Genomic DNA, 18938 nt, shown 5'->3' with positions numbered 1-18938 from the left:
TCTACATAGAAAACCCTAAAGACTCCACCAGAAAATTACTAGAACTAATCGATGATTATAGTAAAGTTGCAGGATATAAAATCAACACACAGAAATCCCTTGCATTCCTATACACTAATAATGAGAAAACAAAGAGAAATTAAGGAACAATTCCATTCACCATTGCAACGGAAAGAATAAAATACTTAGGAATATATCTACCTAAAGAAACTAAAGACCTATATATAGAAAACTATAAAACATTGGTGAAAGAAATCAAAGAGGACACTAATAGATGGAGAAATACACCATGTTCATGGATTGGAAGAATCAATATAGTGAAAATGAGTATACTACCCAAAGCAATTTATAGATTCAACGCAATCCCTATCAAGCTACCAATGGTATTCTTCACAGAGCTAGAACAAATAATTTCACAATTTGTATGGAAATACAAAAAACCTTGAATAGCCAAAGCTATCTTGAGAAAGAAGAATGGAACTGGAGGAACCAACCTGCCTGACTTCAGGCTCTACTACAAAGCCACAGTTATCAAGACAGTATGGTACTGGCACAAAGACAGAAATATAGATCAATGGAACAAAATAGAAAGCCCGGAGATAAATCGATGCACATATGGACACCTTATCTTTGACAAAGGAAGCAAGAATATACAATGGATTAAAGACAATCTCTTTAACAAGTGGTGCTGGGAAAACTGGTCAACCACTTGTAAAAGAATGAAACTAGAACACTTTCTAACACCATACACAAAAATAAACTCAAAATGGATTAAAGATCTAAACATAAGACCAGAAACTATAAAACTCCTAGAGGAGAACATAGGCAAAACACTCTCTGACATATATCACAGCAGGATCCTCTATGACCCACCTCCCAGAATATTGGAAATAAAAGCAAAAATAAACAAATGGGACCTAATTAACCTTAAAAGCTTCTGCACAACAAAGGAAACTATTAGCAAGGTGAAAAGACAGCCTTCAGAATGGGAGAAGATAATAGCAAATGAAGCAACTGACAAACAACTAATCTCAAAAATATACAAGCAACTCCTACAGCTCAACTCCAGAAAAATAAATGACCCAATCAAAAAATGGACCAAAGAACTATAATTTATACTTGAGTCTTTCGGGAGTAACCACTCCTTAGAATTCCCAACTAATTTCCCACTCTGCATAATCTAATTTCATGGAATTTTTCTTTCTTCACCCCATTGTCTATAATCTAGGCTTATACCTATTGTGGCCCTCCCAGTTCTTGCTTGAGTCATTTTGCTTGTGTCTTCCTCTAGTTTTCTAATTTCCCAAATATTAGAAACACATTTCTTCAATGCCTGCATCTCTGTCCACAATAACTAAGCTACCTTGGAGATTATTCAATGAAGTAAATAAAGAAATAAGAAATTCATAAATTCTTGAATATTTATCACTGATTAGATTGCTTTCCCTTTCATATCTGTCCACATCTTATGTAACCATTTCTTATAGTTTTCCCAGTCTTTAAAATGACTTGCCTAATGACTCTTTGGAATCCATATAATTTTGAGAGGAACATTCTCTGTGGTTTCCAGGATCCCAGTTCCCACTGAAACTGAGTTCTTGAGTTCTGCTTCCTTAGATGTCTCTATTTCTTTCACCAGTGTTTCCATTGGCTACTGATTCTTTTCTAGAGTTAATTCAAATGACTTATCTTTAACAACAATCAATTTGAATATATTTTAATTCCTTCCCCCCTCAATTTCTAAAATTATCTAGTTTGGCTCATAAAGTTTCATGGTTTTTGATGTAATGCCTGCTTCTTCTACTTTGTAGAATACTTCCCCAAATCATCATTTATCTATCATTCATCATCTGTCAATTAGTGCTAAGACTATTATTTATACTTCTCTCTTATGCTCAGCAAAAAAATAGTGTCTAGTGCCTAAAGTAGCCACGTTCCTTCTGAAAGATTAAGACATTCCAAGCATAAGTTTTTCTTAAACTTTTTATATTGCCATATTTGATCACCATATACATTATATATTATCTATAAATATATATTCATATATATGAAATATAGTATATCATAGTTCTTTCCATTATTTTCTCTTAAGTGTTAGTCATATTTCCTTGATGGGGATGTCCACTTTTAATATATTTTGTAAAATTTTTTGCATATTTGTGAAAATAATTGTTCTCTGCTTTCCCAAGAATAGTAAACATATTAGCCCATGCTGGGCAAGTATGCACTCAGAGAAAATGGGGGGGGGGGAGGGGAAGGCCACACTGATTTTATTGTAAGACCTACTTGGACTTCCTATGCCCTATGTGCTTTAGACCCAAAACCAACATATCCTCTGATGATTTAGACATTAGTTTGATAAATGAAGCATAAAGTATAAGATTAATAAATCCACCAACTTATCTTTAAATGTACTCAGAAGCTATTCTACAAGAGACATTAACAAAATCAAAGAAACTCCTCAATACCAAAGAATCCATGTACTCTGATTTCACTAAAAACATATCCATATGTTCTTTCCCGGTACACCTACTAGAATTAGTGGGTTTACAAAGCTGATTTAAAGCACTGCTCTTTCTTGCCTTTGTTTTGAAGCAATTGGTAATAAAGCTCCAAAAACAGATTTTTAACACCTTTCATTATAAATAAAGTTAGATTAGAGAGCATCTTTGGTGTGTGTGTCATTTGCCTCTATAGGTATTAGCCTATACCTTCTCTGGAGGAGCGTATGGCAACCCACTCCAGTATTCTTGCCTGGAGAATCCCATGGACAGAGGAGCCTGGCAGGCTCTAGTCCATAGGGTTGCACAGAGTGGAACAGGACTGAAGCGCCTTAGCATGGCAGGCACACCTATACCTTGCATCTTGTCCTTAGACTAGAACACCTAAGGAAGAATTAAAAGTGCAGAACAGATATACTTGAGGGCTTCTCAGGTGGCACAGTGATAAAGAATCTGCCTGTAAATCTCTGCAGGAGACGCAAGAGATGCAAGTTTGACCCTTGGGTAGGGAAGATTCCTTGGTGTAGGAAATGGCAACCGACTCCAGTACTCTTGACTGGAAATTTTCATGGACAGAGGAGCTTGACAGGCTATAGTCCATGGAGGTCACAAAGAGTCGAACATGAGCATGCACAGCAGGTATACTGACCAAACTGGAACAGAGGTAGAAGATAGAGAAGAGACACTCGATCTCCTATGCCCAAGACTTTTGATAGATTAGTCTCACTCAGTTGAGCTTATGAAATAAAACCCCAACAATGCACTGTATGTTTGCAGAGAAAAGTAAGTGGCAGAATGGTGCAAGTACTGAAGAATGTGCAGGAGAAATCCATCCTTATGGATTCATGTGGATTATGGCTCTGCCTGTGTCCTTCAGAGCCAGCCTGGAGTCCAGAAGAGAAAAAAAAAAAAAAAACTAGTCCCATTATGAGATTTTATTCTCTGAAGTATCAAGCAGCAGGTTCTCCATTATGTAGGCGAAAGCTATGTATTCCCTCCAACAGCAGGATAGTGGTAGGAGTGGGTAAATTAGTGTATGTTTGCTATCTGAGATGCCCTCAAGGAACAGGAGTGAATCCAGTAAGCTTGTGTTGCAGAAATTCTAGAAACAAAATAAATGAACAAACCAAATCAAAGACAAACATGTAGAGACAGAGAACAGAGAAATGATTCTGAGTGGAAGGAGCTAGGGCAGGTTGAAATGGGTAAAGAGGTTCAACTATATGGTGATGGATGGAAACTGAGTTTTTGGTGGTCAGCATGTTGTGTATACAGAAGTAAAAATATAACATATGCATGAAATATATAGTTATATGCCAATGTTACCTCAAAAAATAAAATAAAAATTCTGCTAGTAGGAAATTAAATAAGTTTACTTATTTTTTTCTTCCTTGGGATTATATTGCTGAGCAGATTTAGTACAACATTATTTTTGAAAACTGTGGATTAATGAGGGAAAAAAGGAAATATGTGTAGTTTTAAAAGATGTAAGCCAGGAACCTTTGTAGGCACTTATTTTCTATTCCTTAAAAAACTAAGCCTCAGTTCCCCAATTTCGAAAGTGGCAAGACACTTCTTAACATTAATTATAATGTGGTAGAATGATTATTAGAGATGAAAATTTTATTTGAGAAGATTTTATTCACTAAAAATTAAGGTTCATAGAGGGAAAAGTTTTCTCAGTAAATATATATTACTATATATATTTAACTCTTATAACCCAGTATCTAAATTAATTCCTTATTCATAGTAGAAAATCTTTGCTAAATAAAGAGAACTTAAAATTTACTAAATGTGATACTGTGATTTTCAATATCACATTGACCTAATAATAATTTATCTTCATATCTTCTACTGTGGGAACTTTGCTATGTGATATTGTGAAGGTGGGTATTTTAGGAAGTATGTGTATGTGTGATCACATGTGACTATTTTATGTGAGTATATACACATACAAGTATATATATTATATATAATTATCTGATAAATTAAATGGGATAAATAGACCATTATTTTTTTGTTTTAATTTTGTCAAACGTATTAGTCAAGGTTCTCTGGAGTAGAAGATCAGCAGGATAGAAAGATAAAAAGAGATTCATTTTGATATTTGGCAAAACTAATACAATTTTGTAAAGTTTAAAAATAAAATAAAAAAAAAAAGAGAGATTTTTTTTTTGGAATTTGATTCACATGATTATGGAGCCTAAGAAGTTTCATGATATGCTGTCTGCAATCTAGAGAACCAGGAAAGCCAGTGATAGAATTCAGTCTGAGTTAAAGGCCCAAGAAAAAGAATCTTTGATTGTGGAGGGCAGAAGATGGATGTCCCAACTAAAGGACAAAGAGACAGAGAGATAGAGGGGAAGAGAGAATCTGCCCTTCTCCTTTAATTTTGTTCTATTAGGGACCTCAATGGATTGAATGGTCCCCACTCAGTGGTGAGAGTTCACCTCTTAACTCAGCCTATTGATTCAAATGCTTATTTTGTTAAGAAATGCCCTCAGAGAAACACCCAGAAATACTTTCACCAGTTATCTGGGAATTCCTTAATCTAATCAAGCTAACATGTAAAACTAACTATCACACCAAGAGCTTTTTTCAGTCAAGAGAAACTTTAGAAGAATCAGCAGAGCAAATATTCAGGGTTTTCATAAGCAATTTTCATAATGCAAGGGGAGAAAAAGCTACTCATTTTTCTGGGTTTCAGATCTCCACCTTCTATATTCTCAACATACTTAACTTTTTTTGTACTTCCTCCTGGAGATCGTAAGATTCTCTTCACATCAAAATTCTCTTGAACAATCTTCTGTTTTAAGACTCTTCCCCCCAATTTATAATGAATGTGAAGCATCATTTTGTAAAAAAGTTGGAAATAACTTTTCATACTAGTTTAGTACTGTTATCATGTTATAAAATTCTTGATGTCATTTGTTAATAAAGTGGCTATTAAAATGCTACTTAAATTTCCATTTTAAATCTTGAATATTTTCCATCTTCTAAGAATAATTTTGTTTCATTTATATGCTAACTTTATTCTATGACCAAAGCTACAAAGTATAACTGAAGAATTGTGAACTATCTTTGACATCTGTCAGAAGTAATGCTTAAATTCTTAATCTCTGGGATTACTGATATGCAAATTGTCATCTTCACTCAGTTTTTGTCTTGATATAAAATGTTGAGCTAGTTTGGGCCTTGTATGGAGTCTCATTGGAATAAGAAACTTACTTCAGCTGACTTAGGCCATTATTCTCTCTATGTTAGAAAATTTAAAAAAAATACTGATTATTTTGCCTATTTAGGCAGAAAAGAATGAGAAAACTAGAAGATGGAAGAAGGCTTCTCAGTTTGTTGACCACTTTTCTTTTTCATATCTTTTTTTACTATGTGATGGATAATGCAATTCCTATAATGACTGTAAATGAGCATTTTATTATGCATTGTTTGTACTTGAATCTACATATATATGACATCCTTTTTTAAGTTTAGGTATAACTGGCATAGAACATTATATCGCTTTCAGTTGTATAGTATAATGATTTAATATTTGCATATATTGCAAAATGATCACCACAATAATTCTACTTAACATTTATTATCATACATAGTTACAAGCTTTTATTTTGATGAGAATTTTAATAACTAATCTTCTAGCAGCTTTCAAATATGCAACAGTATAGTTAACCATAGACAGCATGTTTCATATTACATTGTCTTGACTTATTTATTATATACCTGGAAGTTTATATTTTTTGACCCATTTTACCACCTCCCACCTCCCATTTTTGATTAAGTATAGGAAGGTATGGAGTTCTGAAGGACTGTTTTATAATATGCTTTCAGTGGTATTATGTCTGTGTGATGTGAAGAGTCATGTATTCCTCTTGAAATTCTAGGCTTGGGATAGTGAGGTTGAAATCATAGCAAGGCAACACAGATCTCTGGGATGACAGAGCTCTGTGTGGTCACAGACAGATCATTTCAATTCTCCTGCAATAATGGTACAGCAGGGAAATATGGAGTCAATTAGGTCATCATGAAGCTTTGTGTAACTCTTTGAATCTTGACTTGACAAGTAACATTTCTTTTATGCCTCTGAAACTAGCAAATGTGTGCTTCATGCTCTCATTTTTCTTGCTCATGTTACTTAATTTTATATACATATATATGTATATGATATCTGTTAATTTTAGATAATCTCTGAGATTTACCTTCAGGTTTTCTGATTCAGTTCAGTTCAGTCCAGTCTCTAGTTGTGTCCGACTCTTTGCGACCCCATGGACTGCAGCAGGCCAGGCCTCCCTGTCCATCACCGACTCCTGGAGTTTACTCAAACTCATGTCCATAAAGTCGGCGATACCATCCAACCATCTCATCCTCTGTTGTCCTCTTTTCCTCCCACCTTCAATCTTTCCCAGCATCAGGGTCTTTTCCAATTAGTCAGTTATTCCCATCAGGTGGCTAAAGTATTGGAGTTTCAGCTTCAACATTAGTCCTTCCAATGAATATTCAGGACTGGTTATCTTAAGGATGGACTGGTTGGATCTCCTTGCAGTCCAAGGGACTCTCAAGAGTCTGCTACAACACCACAGTTCAAAAGCATAAATTCTTCAGTGCTCAGCTTTCTTTATACTTCAACTCTCACATCCATACATGACCACTGGAAAAACTATAGCCTTGGCTAGATGGACCTTTGTTGACAAAGTAATGTCTCAGTTTTTCAATATGCTGTCTAGGTTGGTCATAGCTTTGCTTCCAAGGAGTAAGTGTCTTTTCATTTCATGGCTATAGTCACCATCTGAAGTGATTTTGGAGCCCAAAAAATAAAGTCTGCCACTGTTTCCATTGTTTCTCCATCTATTTGCCATGAAGTGATTGGACTGGATAACATGACCTTTGTTTTCCGAATGTTGAGTTTAAGCCAACTTTTCCACTCTCCTCTTTCACTTTCATCAAGAGGCTCTTTAGTTCTTCTTCGCTTTCTGCCATAAGGGTGGTGTCATCTACGTGTCTGAGATTATTGGTATTTCTCCCGGCAATCTTGATTGCAGCTTCTGCTTCATCCAGCCCGGTACTTTGCATAATGTACTCTGCATATAAGTTAAATAAGCAGGGTGACAATATACAGCCTTGACGTACTCCTTTTCCTATTTGGAAGCAGTCTGTTGTTCCATGTCCAGTTCTAACTGTTGCTTCCTGACCTGCATACAGATTTCTCAAGAGGCAGGTCAGGTGGTCTGGTATTCTCATGTCTTGAAGACTTTTCCAGAGTTTATTGTGATCCACATAGTCAAGGTTTTGGCATAGTCAATACAGCTGAAGTAGATTTTTTTTCTGGAACTCTCTTGCTTTCTCGATGATCCAGCAGATGTTGGCAGTTTGATCTCTGCTTCCTCTGCCTTTTCTATAGACAGCTTGAACATATGGAACATCTAAAAGATGATGCTGTGAAAGTGCTGCACTCAGTATGCCAACAAATTTGGAAAACTCAACAGTGACCACAGGACTGGAAAAAGTCACTTTTCATTCCAATCCCAAAGAAAGGCAGTGCCAAAGAATGTTCAGGAAAAAAAAAAAAAAAAGAATGTTCGAACTACTGCACAATTGCACTCATCTCACACGCTAGTAAAGTACTGCTTAAAATTCTCCAAACCTGCCTTCAGCAGTATGTGAACCATGAACTTCCAGATATTCAAGCTGGTTTTAGAAAAGGCAGAGATATCTTATTAAATTTCCTCAGTTGTATGTGATCTTTAATTCTAAATTATCCTTGGAAAACATTTTCCCAGTTAGAAAGATTTGCTCAGGAGTTGGTAATAAAGTGAGAAAGCAAAGAAAATAGACAGTTGGCCCAGAGGTATCATGAATTTCCATTGAAAAAGATTCCAAGAGAGCTACATTATGTCTTATGGATGATATATGTTATATTTCACCTATCCAGAGCTTAGTCAAAGACCAGTTACCAATCAGTGTCTAGACAAAACCTCCTGATTTGGGCAGGGAATGAAAGTAAAGTAGTTTTCATGGACCCAAAAATAAGATGTAAGAAGAAGTCCTGAGAAAGTTTTTAAAATGGGGATCCTGGACATAATTTGTCTTTAAAAAAAATAAAGAAAAACATCATTTTGAGAAGAAAACTCCTGAACTTACCTGTCTTTGGGGCCAGATCAATGACTGACTTATCAGTCCCTTCACTGTCATTTTTTCTCTTATAGTCAAAAATATACTATGTTACTAGACAAGCAGGCAATATAGTAGATGAAGAGGTTTGATACTAGAAAACAATTTCTCCAAATACAGTGTAAAGCAGGTTAAACAAAAAAATCATAAAATGGATTGTATTCTTAGGAAAACAAAATAAACACAATGCTTAAGAGATTCAATTAATTACCTTAGCTCCATTCAGTGATTGAACACTAGGACTCCTCAGTGAGTAGAAGCACCAGGGGTCTCAGATGTGCACCACATCAGATGTGCTATGAATTGAGGTTGTAGTCGAAGGCGGTGAGGTTCTCAGTTCATTATTAACTGGACCATACACAAAAATAAACTCAAAATGGATTAAAGATCTAAATGTAAGACCAGAAACTATAAAACTCCTAGAGGAGAACATAGGCAAAACACTCTCTGACATACATCACAGCAGGATCCTCTATGACCCACCTCCCAGAATATTGGAAATAAAAGCAAAAATAAACAAATGGGACCTAATTAACCTTAAAAGCTTCTGCACATCAAAGGAAACTATTAGCAAGGTGAAAAGACAGCCTTCAGAATGGGAGAAGATAATAGCAAATGAAGCAACTGACAAACAACTAATCTCAAAAATATATAAGCAACTCCTACAGCTCAACTCCAGAAAAATAAATGACCCAATCAAAAAATGGGCCAAAGAACTAAACAGACATTTCTCCAAAGAAGACATACAGATGGCTAACAAACACATGAAAAGATGCTCAACATCACTCATTATCAGAGAAATGCAAATCAAAACCACTATGAGGTACCATTTCACACCAGTCAGAATGGCTGCGATCCAAAAGTCTACAAGTAATAAATGCTGGAGAGGGTGTGGAGAAAAGGGAACCCTCTTCCCCTGTTGGTAGGAATGCAAACTAGTACAGCCACTATGGAGAACAGTGTGGAGATTCCTTAAAAAACTGGAAATAGACCTGCCTTATGATCCAGCAATCCCACTGCTGGGCATACACACTGAGGAAACCAGAAGGGAAAGAGACACGTGTACCCCAATGTTCATCGCAGCACTGTTTATAATAGCCAGGACATGGAAGCAACCTAGATGTCCATCAGCAGATGAATGGATAAGAAAGCCGTGGTACATATACACAATGGAGTATTACTCAGCTGTTAAAAAGAATACATTTGAATCAGTTCTAATGAGGTGGATGAAACTGGAGCCTATTATACAGAGTGAAGTAAGCCAGAAAGAAAAACACCAATACAGTATACTAACGCATATATATGGAATTTAGAAAGATGGTAACAATAACCCTGTGTACGAGACAGCCAAAGAGACACTGATGTATAGAACAGTCTTATGGACTCTGTGGGAGAGGGAGAGGGTGGGAAGATTTGGGAGAATGGCATTGAAACATGTAAAATATCATGTATGAAATGAGTTGCCAGTCCAGGTTCGATGCACGATACTGGATGCTTGGGGCTGGTGCACTGGGACGACCCAGAGGGATGGAATGGGGAGGGAGGAGGGAGGAGGCTTCAGGATGGGGAACACATGTATACCTGTGGCGGATTCATTTTGATATTTGGCAAAACTAATACAGTTATGTAAAGTTTAAAAATTAAATAAAATTAAAAAAATAAAAATAAAAGTGGCAAAACTTGAAAAAAGTCCATCAGCCAACCCTTCAGAGTATTGAACTAGAAAAGTTAATTTTTAATATAAATCATAGAGATTTTGAAGTTTCTTTCTATACAACATTATTGCAATAATAGCTGATTCATACAACTAATAAGAATAGAAATATATTTTATTATGTCAATGAAGCCCAAAACCTCTTGAGTAAACATAGTTTGTGACTCAAACTTGGAATAAAAGAATTTTGAAGTACAGATATTAAGTATAGACACTAATATATATGCAAAATATATATTATCTGTATCCACATGATATTTTTCTGATACCAGGTCTCCCAAACTGAGTTCTAAAGGAGAAAAAAAAGGGATTACAAGTCCAGGAACTTCTTGGAGTCCTTATTCATTTGTGTGATTTTGTTCATATTTTCATAATTACTGACTTTTTCTTAGGCTATTATTTTTCCTCTGCATTCAACATTGATATGAATCTGGTGAACAAAATGATCAAATTACCATAGTGTTTTGGAAATTTTTAGGACTTTTATTGTATTTTTCCTTTTGGTTCCTTCACTGTATGGACTGAATTCTGCCCCTGCAAATTCATAGGCTGAAGTCCTAACCTTCCGTGTGACTCTGTTTGGAGAACAGACTGTAAGGAGTCAGTGAAGGATAAATGAAGTAATGAAGGTGGGGCCATAAACTGATGACATGGATATCCATCAGACTATTATCACCCCTTCTTCCCTATCCCAGAAAATTAAAATAGCATCCTCTTGGTGGCTAAAAAAAATCATTACATTATTTTTAAATAATATGTTTTTGTTATGCTCCTCCACATATTCAATTTATGGAAGTTCTGCTTAACTTATTGCAAGTGCCTTCTCATTTCCACTATATCCCAAATCTACCCATGTCTATTCTTCTTGATATCAATCTACTCCAAACCACATTTACTTCTCATCCAGACTACTATAGTAGCTTCCTCACTGATTTCTCTCATTCTATTCATTTCATGCTACAAGTCTGACTTTCATAATCAGTGTAGTACTTGGAAAATATAAATCACACCAAGTCACAATGGAGCTAAAACCCCTGTGATGACTTCCTATTGCTAAAGGGCTCTCCTAATCCCATTTTCTACTTGTTTGCCTTGTTCACCACACCCAATCACTAGAGTCTTGATTTGATGAATATTCAATTCCTCAAAAAACGCATCAGGTCTCCTCTGAAAACAGAGCTTTTGTGCCAGCTCTGTTCTTCTCAAGCATTGTTCTCCCTGTTCTTCATGTCCCAGCTCCAATGATACCTCCTCAGAGAGGACTTATTATCCTTCCTATCTAAAAATTTCCCTCATCCTCAATGACTATGTAACTTTCTATCAGGTTTCTGTGAGAGTTCTTTTTATCACTTAGCATTATCTGAAATTCTTCTTTCTTTGCTCACATTTGTCATTGTTTATTGCTGATTGTGTGAATGGTTCAGTGGTAAAGAATGTGCCTGCAATCCAGGAGATGTGTGTTTGATCCCTGGGTCTGGAAGATCCCCAGAGAAGGAAATTACAACCCAAACCAGTATTTTTGCCTGGGAAATTCCATGGACAGAGGAGTTTGGGTGGGCTATAGTTCATGGGTTCACAAAAGATTTGGACACAACTTAGTGACTAAACAACAGCAATGAATGAATATCCTGCCAGTGATGACAAAGTGGCAGGACTGGAAGAATATGTTGGTTATGGACATAAAACAAATAATACACAAAGAGACACATGAGGACAGACAGACACCACAAACACAAATATACACACGTATATATGTCATCTTTGAAGCTATGAGAGAGAGCCTGCCCAGATTGGGTTATTTTGGTTGCAACTTAAACAAGACCAAAGAGAAATTTATTGAAAGAATATTGAGATATTGAATGCACTATTAAAGTGCAAACAATATTAAAGAACCACAAAAGACGCTGGGCTTCAGGGTCAATTGTAAGTAAAGATTGGATATAGCTAGTGCCCAGTTTCTGTTCTGTAATTTTTCTTTTACTTTGCCTCTTACTCCTTTCAGCGTGTTAGTTTTGTTTTCTATCTAAGAACAAAGGCAGTCCAAACTATTGCCATCTTAAAAATTTCATATCTAGGGACTTTTCCTCAATTACAGTTTGAGGGTCTCTTCTAAAGGACTGTGTTAGTGTCCATCTCTTATCCACACACCAACACTGAAGCCAGAAAAAAGGGGTCATGTGAGGAAGTGTGATCTACATTATAGCCATGTGGACATGAAGATATGTGGGAGGGTGGGAGAAGACCACCATTTCTAGAAAGAAGCGACACTAGGAATACTATCCCATTAAAATTCTCTCCAACAAGATTACAAAAATGATTACTTGCCAAGATGGTCTCCAATAGAAGGGTAAATTGTGTGTTTTTTCTAAACTACCATATGATACTTCATCCTCATTCTCTTTATTTGGCACAGAACAGGAAACTTGAGTTAGCCAAATATTTGATCTTTAAATGATTTTCTGATACTTATTCTAATATAATTCAGAAAAATGTATCATCTCAGTCCATTCAGGCCATAGGAACAGAATAGCACAGACTGGGTGGCTTATAAACAGCTGCAATGTAACTCTTACAGTCCTGGAAACTGAGAAGTCCAGTGTCAAGGCACTGGCGCATTTGGTGAGGGCCTGCTTCTTGGTTCATGGATAGCTGACTGTTTTCTCACTGCATCCTTACACATCAGAAGGTGTGAAGAAGCTCTCTGAGATCTCTTGTAAGGGTGGACATCAGGCCTCCACTTCATGACCTAATCAACATTTCAAAGCGTCCACCTCCTAGTCTCATCACATTGGGCATAAGGATTTCAACATATGGATCTTGAGGATATGCATTCAGTTTATGGCGTATGTGTTTTTCTATTTTACTTTGTAAATAATAACCACATTAAAATGACAGTGTATTGTTACAACATGATACCTATTTTAGCTGTAATAACCAAAAGTTTCAGAATATAGGTAACCTATCAATACAATTTGATTATACACACACACACACACACACACACACACACACATTTTCAATAAAAGATGACAATCCTCACTCTTTTTCCTACAAGAAATAACTTAGCTAGAATTAAGCTAGATTTACTTCTATAGTGTGATTCTGGAAAAAGCCTAAGGTGACTTAACATATTTTATAACTAATTTATCTTGTTTTTTACTTTGTGATTTGAAGAACAGTGCATCTCCTTTATTCCACTGTTTTCATGTAAAAATGGATCATAAAATGATTGTGTGATAGAAAATAGCTTATACTGTTACTTTCCTGCCCATCTGGAACTTTGCTTTAATATAGTTTTATCTCTTGATTAATGTTCTGTCAAGGTGGAAGTCACAGTGTTTGTGATTTCTGTGCTTGATAACATAAATCATGTTCTTAGGAAACATAAACTTTCAAAACAATGTCTATTTGTTATGCTCAGCTAGGTAAGGGACACTAAAGTATTTAAATATGACATAAAACTTTTCTCTATTTAGTACAAAACTACTTTGAACTAAAGCTATGATAATAATCATAGTTGATGGAAGAATATAAATAGTATGATTTGCCTGCCCAGAAATGTAGATGCCTTTATTTCAAGAACAGTATTTATTCAAATATATAAACTGTCTAAAAGCCTGCTTGTTTCTAATACTTTTTTTTACTCAGAGACTTTTTTATAAGCTAACCTAAAACATTCTATATTAACTTGGATTTAAAGATTGTATTTCTTTTGATTTTTTCCTACATGTAAAAGACAATTATAACTTCTAATAGGATTGTGTTATATATTGTTTCTAAGGAAGAAATAGGAAGTAGAGGAAAAACTATCAGATTATCACACTCATGACTAAGAGGCAGTTTATTCTACTCTATTCCTCACAAAAAAAATTTTGTGTTGTTTTTAAAATATATTTATGCATGGATATTTTTATGAATTTGGAAAATGTCTTAAGAAAATTTTGACATGAACTGGGAAGCTAACATGATCAGAGCAGCTGACTTTTTAATATTCTGACTTCAATGTCTATTGCTTTAGAATAAATGTTAACCGAAGTCTGGAATGTTCCGATCTCACCATCCTAGCTCTAGGAAATTCTATCTCTTATACTTTGGACACATTGTCTAATTTCTGCCTAAGGCATTTTTTTTTACACTTCCCCACTACCACGTGTTCATATTTCCTGTTCATTTTGTTTAAGCAGCATCCTTGCCAATCCACCTAAATCCAGCTTATCCTGGCCATTAATTTACAGTCCTTCATCAATTTTCCATACTTCAGAAAATTCTATGACTTTAAATAATTTTACCTATCCATGTAACATCAAGTCTGCCATACAAAGTCTCAACACTCTATACTTTAACCTATGTCTTATAGAAAACAACCTAAATAGTTAAAAATGATTTGTTTTTCTAATGTCAACCTACCACAACTCAGTAGGCAGATTTCTACCTTTCTAGGATTCTAAAATGGCCCAAGATTTCCCACCCTATTTAGTAATTAGGTTACATGATATGACTCGGTTGAATTTTACATCAGTAGATTACATGTGTGTGAGTGCTAAGTCACTTCAGTCATGTCCAACTCTTTGTGACCCAATGGACTGTAGCCCGCCAGACTCCTCTGTCCATGGGACTCTCCAGGCAAGAATACTAGAGTGGGTTGCCATTTCCTCTCCAGGGGATCTTCCCAACCCAGGGATGGAGCTCTTGTCTCCTGCATTGGCAGGCAGATTCTTTACCACTGAGCTACCTATGGGAAGCTCATAGGTGAGTCAAACCTAATTGTAGGAGTCATTTTAAAAGAGAGTGCTTTCTCCCACTGGTGGCAGAAAGCCAAATCAGAGATCAAGTGTGAGAGAGAATTAAAGTGAGAGAGGTTTATTCCTGTGGAAGAATTTGAGGTGGACATGTGGAAAGGACCTTAGAGCCTCATCTAGAAGACCAGAGAAATCAACAGTTACGAGAGGATAGGATCCCAGTTCTACATTTGCAAAGAATATCCTATGCCTCTTTCATCTTGTCTTTTCTTCCATCTTTTCCCAACTTTGAGGGTGCAAGAAAAAAGAAGGAGGGGCAGACTCCTTTTTTGATTCATTAAAGCAGCTTGGTCTAACCTCTCAGCCATGTATGACTCTGCTTCCCCATGGACTGTAGCCCACCAGGCTACTCCATCATGGGATTCTCCAGGCAAGGATACTGGAATGGGTAGCCATTCCCTTCTCCAAGGAATCTTCCTGACCCAGGGATCGAACCTGGGTCTCTTGAATATGAAGCAGATTCTTTACTGTCTGAGTCACCAGGGAAACTCTGGGCTAGAGTAGTGCTCAAGTTTACATGAAACAAAAACAGAGCAACAACAACTCAGAAATTTTTGATGAGATAAGAAAATAATTAGTTGACTATAAATCTTTGTGGAGTAATACATCTATCTGCTTACTTAACATGTACTTGAACAGAGCCCCTCATAGATTATATTAATAAACTGCAGGAGTTCATGAATGGCAACCCCTGGATTTGTGAAATGCACAGCTTGTGAAAATGCACATAAATACAGAGACCTTGTATTGTTTCATCATGAAAAATTTATTAATTTACTCATTGCATTTCTTCTCACAGTGTAGTAGAGTCCTGGATATCCTTCCCTTGACAAGAATGTTCACATACTTATTGCTGTGAATGTTTGATTCATAACAATACAATTGAGCTAGGACTACTTTGAAAAAGCATCAGAGAAGGTCACATACTCAAGTGATCCTCTGAGTGTGTGGTTACTCTGACCCTGATATAAATTTGAAGGCAAACACCATAATTTGTATGCCCTCACAATTTCTGTTCTTTGCCATTTTTCTTCTCCATTCGCTTCTCTTTCTTGGATATCAGTATTCAAAGACCCCACTATTTATTAAACTGTTTATTAAAAACTGTTCTCCAGTATGAATCTGATAAACTTCTTTGTATTAAGGGATAAAGTGAGGTGTAATTTAATGTGCTAATTACCTTGCATGTATCATTTCCTTTAGAATATTATGTATATCTCAATCATTATAGCATCAAAATATATAAAGGTTTTTTAAGGGAATCTTATTTCAGTCACAACTAAATTCTAATCTATATTTCTGGAGGATTTTGTTTCCACATCCATACCTTGAAGATACACACTATTTTAGTAAAATTAAAATGAACATGAGGATCTAGATCTCTAAACATTATTTTATTTCTCTAAGTCTCTTAATAAATTATAAAGAATACATGGATTTTAGTACTACCTGTGCTGTAGAAGTGACTGATATTGTCAAGAGGTTTCCAAACTTCTTCTCTTTAGTCCTTCAAGAAAATGTCAGTTTTTATTAAAGTATTTTGAAATGATCAAGACCAGATATACCATAATATGATATATAAAATAAAGATTTATATTTAAAAACTATCACTTTAAATGTTTAATTATTTCTGTTCATATTAGAATACATTTATTGCTTAAGCATGAATTCATTGAGCAGGAAATGTTCATAACAGTTTAATTAATTGATAAATATACAATATTTACATAGAGATGTTTATAGAATTTTACTGTATGGGATGTTTTTAAGCTCTTTCCTTCCTAAATATGGACTGCAAATTACAGAAAAATTTTATTTTTTTCCTGTAAATATTAACTACAGAAAAGGTAAAAACTTTATGTCAAATATTTTAGGACTGCCAGGCCTGGGAGAAAAATGGATTTAGTTAACATCAGCAGAAGCATTTCTGTCCTATAAGCCAAGAAATAGGAAATATAACAGAATGAATATGTCAGCTCTACCCCCTTTAAGAACATCCTTATATTTTACTGAATAATTATATGATTTATTGAGTGTTAGCAAAAGAAAACTTAATGTTCAATGCTATTGAGATTCGTGCTAACCTGAAAGGTCCATCTAGTCAAGGCTATGGTTTTTCCAGTAGTCATGTATGGATGTGAGAGTTGGACTATGAAGAAAGCTGAGTGCTGAAGAATTGATGCTTTTGAACTGTAGTGTTGGAGAAGACTCTTGAGAGTCCCTTGGACTGCAAGGAGATCCAACCAGTTCATCCTAAAGAAAATCAGTCCTGACTGTTCATTGGAAGGACTGATGTTGAAACTGAAACTCCAATACTTTGGCCACCTGATGTGAGGAGCTGACTCATTGGAAAAGACCCTGATGCTGGGAAAGATTGAAGGCAGGAGGAGAAGGGGATGACAGAAGATGAGATGGTTGGATGGCATCACCAACTCAATGGACATGAATTTGAGTAAACTCCAGGAGTTGGTGATGGACAGGGAGGCCTGGGATGCTGCGGTTCATGGAATTGCAGAGTCGGACACAACTGAACGACTGAACTGAACTGATTAAAAATCTAAGAGTAACAAAACCGAAATTTGAAGTTAAATTTCCCTCCAGACTACTATCTATTTTTAAGAAAAACATTCATCACAAAGATAAAGAAATATTCTCTGAAGAATTAATTTAAAGAAAATACGTGATATATCATTTTGTAATAATGTAAAGAAGCTGATAGGAAGGCTAAAACTTGTATATGGAAATAGTATACAAAGCTCTTCTTGGTTTCTTTTTTATTTTCCAAAAATTTTTTGCAAACTTCAGTTCAGTTCAGTTCAGTCACTCAGTCATGTCCAACTTTTTGCAACCCCATGAATTGCAGCACGCCAGACCTCCCTGTCCATCACAAACTCCTGGAGTCCACCCAAACCCATGTGCATCGAGTCAATGATGCCATCCAACCATCTCCTCCTCTGTCGTCCCCTTCTCCTCCTGCCCTCAATCTTTCCCAGCATCAGGGTCTTTTCCAATGAGTCAGCTCTTCACATCAGGTGGCCAAAGTATTGGAGTTTCAGCTTCAGCATCAGTCCTTCCAATGAACACCCAGGACTGATTTCCTTTAGAATGGACTGGTTGGATCTCCTTGCAGTCCAAGGGACTCTCAAGAGTCTTCTCCAACACCACAGTTCAAAAGCATCAATTCCTCAGTGCTCAGCTTTCTTTATAGTCCAAATCTCACATCCATACATGACCACTGGAAAAACCATAGCCTTGACTAGATGGACCTTTGTTGGCAAAGTAATGTCTCTGATTTTTAATATGCTGTCTAGGTTGGTCATAACTTTCCTTCCAAGGAGTAAGTATAACTCTGAACTCACGCATCTAGTTTGAGACATTGGAGAGTAGGATAATTGTTGTTGTTCAGTCACTCAGTCACGTCTGACTCTTTGCGACTCCATGGACTGAAGGACACCATGCTTCCCTGTCCATTACCACTTCCCAGAGCTTGCTCAAACTCATTTCCATTGAAGGTAATAATATTGTCATATTTGAAAGAAATCACTGTTCTTTCAAACACATTTAAAACTGGGTTTTTCTTGATTGTATGAAATAGAAAATGCAGGCAAAGCTATTTGGATGAACATTCAGAATCTTATAGACGATGATGTACATCCTGACATAGGCGTGTATCCTCACATGGGTATACATCCTCACATGATGTTTATCTTCACATAGGTATTTATCAGCCAACACTTTCTATAC

General features: G+C 36.0%; 1 long non-coding RNA gene across 4 annotated transcripts in view; it reads left to right on the top strand.

Annotated features, from left to right (window-relative positions):
- Nucleotides 1-18938, top strand: part of LOC123328971 — a 340123-nt gene that overhangs the window by 61321 nt on the left and 259864 nt on the right. The window lies entirely within an intron of this gene.

This window comes from Bubalus bubalis, chromosome 13 (genome assembly GCF_019923935.1).
Source record: "Bubalus bubalis isolate 160015118507 breed Murrah chromosome 13, NDDB_SH_1, whole genome shotgun sequence".
Lineage (NCBI taxonomy): Eukaryota > Metazoa > Chordata > Mammalia > Artiodactyla > Bovidae > Bubalus > Bubalus bubalis.
This window is presented reverse-complemented; position numbering and strand designations above follow the sequence as displayed.